This window comes from Phocoena phocoena, chromosome 12, assembly GCF_963924675.1.
Source record: "Phocoena phocoena chromosome 12, mPhoPho1.1, whole genome shotgun sequence".
In the NCBI taxonomy this organism is placed as follows: domain Eukaryota; kingdom Metazoa; phylum Chordata; class Mammalia; order Artiodactyla; family Phocoenidae; genus Phocoena; species Phocoena phocoena.
The window spans coordinates 893726-901786 of record NC_089230.1 but is presented as its reverse complement, the minus strand read 5'-3'; the positions used below and the strand labels follow the sequence as shown (position 1 = coordinate 901786).

Sequence of the window (8061 nt, the reverse complement as noted above, 5' to 3'; positions counted from 1 at the left end):
ACCAAAATAAACCACATTTTGGCTCATAGAACACAATTGAATTTTTTTATATACACAAAAGAATCCTTGTTTTTATTTTGACGTTGCGCAAATGCAGGTGACACAGTAGGTCCATAATTCCCATCATTACGTGTAAATTAACAGCTAAAAATCTAAACTCACGATCACCTACACAATTCATAGTCATGCTCTGTGGGATCCACATGGCATCAGAGGAGAACCTAACATAAAGCGCCAAGATTCCAGGTATTACTATAACGTCCTCTGTTCACTCTCTGGTACATGCAGTCAAACCGCCTACGAAGTAATTCACCTCAGGCTTCAGTGGATAAAAGAAGCAGCTGAGAACCAACAGCATTCTTAAGTCTGAACGTGAATCTACCCCTTTGTCTTGTTAAATTTCCTTCCATGAAAGTTTAAACTTTTAATACAATTATGTTTTACATGAATATAAATCAAAGTTTAACATAATCTCTTTCATATTCACCCTGTAATATGAATAGTCCAACGGCTGGTAAGCTAGAATAGTTCAACAATCTTTATTACAAATTAAATTTAGGATTTTATAGCAAAGTAATAGTACGTTCATCCGAACATTATAAATTTGAAAACATTCCCTTAATGTATACAAATTAAGGTGCAAAGCTTATTCCCAACATATAATTCGTATGTGCTCTCATTTTTTTGAAGCAGGGTGCAGCGGGCATTTTTAGGACCCAGCTTGCAGCAGCCCTACATCCCCAGAGATTATTGGGTCCACTGATGGCAGTGGAAACTGATCGAAGCTGCATCAACAGAGTCTGCACGCAGGTTTCATTGTCAGAGTCAGCAGGAATGGAGTCTTCCTTAGAACTGTGCTGCGATCGGCCGAAGACTGAGTAACCGATCGTTGGCTCCGGAGGCCGAAGTTACACGGCTCTGCTGTACAAAGCCTTCACTCTCTGCCTGCAGACAGTAACTTGAGGGCCTCTGAAGGCTCTGCGCAGCAGGGCTGAACGTTCGCATTGCTGTGCACCGCCAGCCAGCACGCCTGCAGTGCATCTGAGCTCGAGCCACGTCCTCTGGTGTTAGAACAGTATCCCCGCCGTGGAAACTGTGAATAAACGGCCAGATGAGCCCGTGGCCTAGGTAGGACAGTACCCGATTCACCTGTGCCGTGAGGCACTGCGGCCGCTCTATCCGCCGGCGCGTGTGCACGGAGAGGGCTCTGTTCCAGAACAGCTGCCTGGGGGCGTGCTCTCTGTGTCCTCAGTTGACGAGGAAGATGGTTCTGGTTCAAGTGGGTCAAGTGGGTAGAGGGCTGCCCCACCTTCATTTTCTTCAACATCAGTATCTTTCCAACTCTAACAGGTCTTCCTTGAGGCGTCTCCCCATGCTTTAAAAACGTATGGATATATGTCACCCCACCTTGCATATTTTCTATGTTTCACACTGTCATCAGTGAGTTCTCCAAAGACTGTCACGACAGCTATTAAGGATTTGCAGGATAGACGGACTTGATCTTGTGAAAACAACCGGCGCTATCTTCATTGTCTGCACACAAAAACATTTCAGAGCATAATTCTCCAAATGGACAGAACCAGCTATTTCTTGGTGACAATTTTATTACCACTCAGCTGTTTCTTAAGAGCTTTGAACTGATCCATTCGCTTTGATAAAGATTCACATTGAGGAGTTTTACTAACAGTCTTCATTCCAATGTGCATAACACGTAAATGGCAGTAGCCAGCCACCCCAGATGACACTGCTTGCCTTTACACTGTGGGGGGGTGGGGCTCATCACTCCAGGAGCCACTGCTTTCTGCTCCACAGTTGAACAATTTTAAAATAATAAAAAGCATACAAAATATGCTCTCAGACCACAGTGGAATTAAACTAGAAAAAAATAACCAAGATACCTGGAAAATCCTCAAATACTTGGAGATTGTACTGGGTTGAGCAGGGCACCACCCACCCACCCCCAGTTCATGTCTACCTGGAACCTGTGAAAGTGACCATATTATTAATTATTCTGTTAGTTATATTAATAGAATATAAAAATGGAATAGAATAGAATAGAACATAATATTTTAAACTGGGTGATAATGAAATTGGTATAAGAAAATTTGTGGGATGTAGCTACTGCTGTGCTAGAAAGTAAATTTTAGGAAAGTTTATTTTAGGAAAGAAAAACGACAAACTCAATGATTTAACTATATACTTGAAGAATTTTATAGAAAAAGAGAACAAACTAAACTTTAAAAAAACAGCAAAAGAAAGGAGATTTTTAAAATCAGAGCAAATAGTATGAAATGGAAAAGAAAACACACACAAGAGAGTAGCTACAAAATCAGAAACTCTTACTCTGAAAAGACTAACCAGCAACAACAAAAATGTAAAGCCCCCGAAACACAGAATGAGAGAAAAAGAAAGAAGGACAAAATTACCTCTACCAGGAAGGAAAAGCAACAAATGTCTAAAACACTGGTATAGACAAGTTATGGTTTAATAAATTTGAATATTTAGATGAAATGGATAAATTCCTAAAATAACACAGCTGATTAAAATGGACACTTTTCAATGTTTTGGGGTCCATGTGACTCTGTAGATCCCCCCCCATTTTTGCCCTCATAGTAGCTGTCGTTTGCTCCATCACTAGTAATAGAACAGTTCTCACCTTACACAGCGTACCTGTAAGTCGGACAATAACAAGGCAGCGAGTACGCACTGTGTCTTATTATGGAGTTTCATCATCCCAGGTGACTGCTTTTAGATGTCACTCGTTCTCTACTCAACAAGTACTTACTGGGACCTGCTGAGTCAGGCCCTGGGGCAGAATCGTGAGTAAGGCAGGCATAATCTTTCTCACTGTTATCATGGAGTTCGAAGTGAGCAATACTGTGTTTTTAAAAGTTATATATTCCCTGTGCCTATACGTTTACACTAAACAAATCCTAACTCTTACGACTAAAACACATGATTAGTTAACTATAGAAGATGTAATTTTGTTGTAACCCTGAAACCAACACAACATTGTAAATTGACCATATCCCAATATAAAATAAACATTAACTGGGAGATTGGGATTGACATATATCCACTAATATGTATAAAAGAGACAAGTAATAAGAACCTGTTGTATAAAAAATAAAATTCAAAAAAATTAATTAAAAAGAAAGAAAATCTATTAAAGTTGATGATATGCTTGCAACATGCTTAGTCAGGCTCACAATACGAAACACCCTGTAGATGAAGTCAAATACCTTAATTTTATAAAACATACCCAACCCCTCATGAAGATACACCCAGGAGCAGTCAGGTAGTGCATCGCACTTGAAAGAGAAACGCCCTCATGCTGTTTAAGATTCAGCCACGGTGGCAATGGTGAGTGGCTGTTAAAGAGCAATGGATAAAACTGTCTTATCAAAAGAAGCTAAGAATTTCTTAATCGTACTTGATTAATGAGTTCAATATTGGCGTTCTGTTAAACCGCTACCATTTGCCTGGGAGAGATTACAGACACACTGCCTTTGTTCACTCTGCAGCCTAGTTCGTTCACATGGATAAATACGAGGGAGACTTATTTGTGCAACTTTAGAGCAGGATAAAAATAGTTAGGTTGAGACTGTTTTTGAACACTGTACACTGACAGCGGTTTTGATAACGGCGACCCAACAGCAGAACGTCCACAAGAACAACTGGTCACGTAAATCTGGGCTGAAATGTACACAAGAGCGCATTTCAGACAAGGTGAACACTAGTTCTTAACCAAGGCCCTCACCCTACTTCTACTTCTCTGCTCACTAAGCTGTGGTTTGACATCTGATGTATTTTAAAGAGTTGCTTTTAATAACTTGGATAATAAATTCCAGAACTTATTTTTTAAAAAATAAACTTTCTCTACATCTGTGTCTCCATTTCTGCTTTGCAAATCAATTCATCTGCACCATTTTTCTAGATTCCACATATATGCATTAATATACGATATTTGTTTTTCTCTTTCTGACTTACTTCACTCTGTATGACAGACTCTAGGTCCATCCATGGCTCTTTGGTGACCTAAATGGGAAGGAAATCCAAAAAAGAGGGGATGTAGAGCTGATGTATGTATATGTATAGCTGATTCATTTTGCTGTACGGTAGACACAAACACAACATTGTAAAGCAACTATACTCCAACAAAATTAATTTTGAAAAAAGAAACTTTCTCTTTTGAACAATTTTAGTTTACAGAAAGAATGGGAGGTGCATACAGGAAGTCCCCATGGACTCCCTCCTGCAGCCCTGTGACTGGTGCTCAGACCTCAACGGCCAGCTGTCTCCGGGGATGGTGACAGCACCAGCCTCAGGGCAGTCTGTGGGTTACGTGCCGTAATAAATTCTCAAATATTCTCTGTGCATGTTTACAGCTGTCTATGTGTTCTGTTAGCTCAGCCACGTTCCTTGGCATCCCTCACCTAAGAACGTAGGGTTGGGATGTTCACGGTCTCCATTAGGGTTTATTGTCATGCACGCAGACTCCCAGGTACCAGCAAGGCCCCTGTGGGAAGTTCCGGGGTGGGTTCAGGTGTCAGTGTGTCCTGTCATCACTGGATGTGATCACCAGATGGGCCACCTATGACTCTGGTGAGCTGCTGAATAACAGACTCTCCAGGTTTGCTTGATCTCATCTTCAAATCTGAAACAAGGGTCTCAATATTTTATTTTATTTTATTTTATTTTATTCTATTCTATTCTATGCTATTCTATTTGAAACATCTGACAAATCAACAAACTGAATTCCAGAACATCGACATCAAAGACCCAAGTCTTCTCAGCCCACAGCTAATTTCACTTTCCGTGCTTAAAGATCAAGCTTTCAAATTATTCAACTTTATGATAAATACTTTCTGCCACATTTTGCCTCAGAGTAGAGCAGCAACATCAAGGAAAAGAGATTGGATTAAAATCTGAGTCTAATTAAAACGTGTTTCCTAATGGAAACAGATAGGAGCTATTGGACCCTGTATCACTCACTATCTGCTCATTTGTTCAACAGGAACCGCATATTTAGCAGCGATGCCAGAAATGGAAAAGGCATGTTCTCAGGTAAAAAGCACAGCAAAGAAGGATGCCTACACGTGCTAAAACCCTTATTAAGTCACACTGAGAATGACTTCATTTTCTGATGAATCATAGCGATATCAACACCAGTTGTGTGTGTGTGTGTGTATTTATGTATCTACTTTTCTATGTATTTTTAACCCATGCATTATATCTCTCATTTTTAATGTAAAATAATGGTATTATGTTTCAAAAGTCATATAGAAAAAAACAATGATTGAATTTTCATAAATAAGGGAGGGTTGGTTTATTTCATTTTTTCTTCTTACAACATCTAATGCCTAGTAATCAGACACCTTTTCAATCAGAAATGTGCTGATTTATTAAATAAGAAAAGTGCCAAGCCCAACCCTCTTAGAAATAGAAGACTAGGTATCCTTTTAGAGCAAATAATAGAAAATGTATATGAATATATGTTTACACACACATTCTGTTCATTGAAGCAACTGGTCCAACAAAACCAAAGTTTGCCATTTTAGCAATTCCTAGAAAGGGGGAGGTATATGCTGGTAGTATTTGAAATTCTTCTGTAAAAATGATTTGTCCTTTCTCCCTCATTTATTTATTTATAAAAGGTATCACTTTTAAATGCCCATTTTTAAAATTTATTTGTATATAGAAATACAACTTATTTTTGAAAAATTATGTTTATATCCGAAGTTTTAGTAAGTTTGCCTATTATTAATTCTAGCAGTGTATTTATAGATTATAGAATATTATTAATTCTAGCAGTGTATTTATAGATTATAGACTATTATTAATTCTAGCAGTGTATTTATAGATTATAGACTATTATTAATTCTAGCAGTGTATTTATAGATTATAGACTATTTTGAGTTTTATGTGCACATGATTATGCCATATGCAAAAATGACAATTTTATTTCCTCTATTCCAACACCTTCCAGACTCAAGAAGTGGGATAAAGTTAATTTCTGTTTCTTAAGGCACCCACTTGGTGGTATTTCATTGCAGAAGCCCTAGGAGGTTAGTACATCTCCCAACCTCTTTATCCTCTCTTTCTGGGATTCTAATTACCATTTGTTAGACTATCCGATATTGGTCCACAAGTCCCAGGCTCTGTCATATTTTTAAAAATCTCTTCTTTCTCTTTCTTCAGATTGGTCCATTTCAGTTACCTCTATTCAAGCTCACTCTTTCTTTTGTCACCTCCATTCTGCTAGTGAGATCATTCAGTAATTGTTTTTACAGATTGTATTTTCAGTTCTAAAATTTCTATCTGATACATATTTTAAAAGTTATTTCTGCTTATCAACTAAGAATTCCTATATTTCCATTCATTTCAAGTGTTTTATTTTTCCTTTTAATTCGAAGAGCACAGTTATAACAGCTGGTTTGCCATCTTCCCTAATTCCAACATTTGAGTCATCTCAGGGTTGGCTTCTTTTAATTGTGTTTTCTCTTGAGACTGGGTCACATTTCTTGTTCTTTGTATATTCAGTGAATTTCGATTGTATGCTGGACATTGTCTCGTCACATTTTTTGGCATAGTCTCTTGCTTGTACTTTAATCTTCTGGACACTGTTGTTGGTTTTGTTCTAGCAGGTTGACCACCTGGTTAAATTCAGACTGTAAGTTCTTTCTCACCTATCATGAGCACTTTTTCAAATCAAATTTAATTCTCTAAACCCTTGCTATGCTGAACTGGGTCTGCCCCACACAGACATGCTTCGGAGGTCAGGCTGAGACTGGCATGGACCACACACAGAATAAATGGCCCCTTTCACAAGTGTCGCCTCTCCTGGATTCCTATCCACAGCCCCACAGGCTCCATCTGTGGGTCCTCCACCAGGAAAACAGGTGCTTCTGTTGGAGTTTTAGCGGCCATGCAGCTTCAATTTTGAGTTTCTGTTGACATGTCTTTAAGTTTTACTGATCTTTTATTCTACATGTTCAATCTTCTCTTAAGCTCTCTGCTAATTTCAGATACTTTTTTAGCTCTAGAGTTTCCATTTGGCTCTTTTTCACTGTTTCCCTTTCTCTACTCAGGTCCCTTCTGTTCACTCAACATGTACATCCTTACTTTAAATCTATGAGCATGTTTATAGTAGCTCTTTTAAAGTTCCTTTCTGTCAAGCTAACGTATGTGCCACTTGGGGGTATGTTTCTATTTACTTTTTTTCTATCCTCTTTATAGACCACATTTTCCTGATTCTGTGCCTAACTAGTGATTTTTTAAAACTGTTTATCCATTTGATTCGATTAAGGACATGGTGAATGTTGCTTGGTTAAAAGCCTGGGTCATTTTTTCTTCTTTTAAGAGTATTGAGTTTTTCAAAGCAGCCACTGAGGCACATGTGACATGAGGCACTCGCTTTGGGTTGTGAGGTCAGAAGTTACAGATCTCTGAGTCCTGCACTCCCACTTTCTTTACTTCTCTCGTCCCCTGCACTCTCCAAAGCTGAAGCCAAAGCAAAGGCTCGAAAGCCAAGAAAGCAGTGTGGAAAGGTGTCACAGCCACAGGGAAAAGATTCACTTGCGGACTTCCCTAGTGCCACAGGGGTTAAGAATCCACCTGCCAATGCAGGGGACATGAGTCCGAGCCCTGGTCCAGGAAGATCCCACAAGCTGCGGAGCAACTAAGCCCATGCGCCACAACTACCGAGCCCGCGTGCCACGACTACTGAAGCCCACCTGCCTAGAGCCCGTTCTCCACAACAAGAGAAGCCACCGCAATGAGAAGCCCGTGCACGGTAATGAAGAGTAGCCCCCGCTCGCTGCAGCTAGAGAAAGCCCGAGCGCAGCAACAAAGACCCAACGCAGCCAAACGTAAATAAATAATTGAAAAAAAAAAAAAGATTCACTTGTCACGCACCTTCCAGTGGCCCAAGACACTATAACCCTGAAAGTGGTCCAAATGCCCTTGGAAGAGGCCCCCAAGGACAAGCTTGGAGAAACGAGCTTGACCACTATGCCTTCCTCAAGGTCACCCTTGATTGTAGAGGTCAAAGCCAGCAGG

The 8061-nt window shown here is 39.6% G+C and overlaps 1 pseudogene; it reads right to left on the bottom strand.

Moving 5' to 3' along the window:
* Positions 1-846: 846 nt before the first annotated feature.
* Positions 847-1706, bottom strand: LOC136132309 (vacuolar protein sorting-associated protein VTA1 homolog; annotated as a pseudogene).
* Between the last annotated feature and the right edge of the window lie 6355 nt (positions 1707-8061).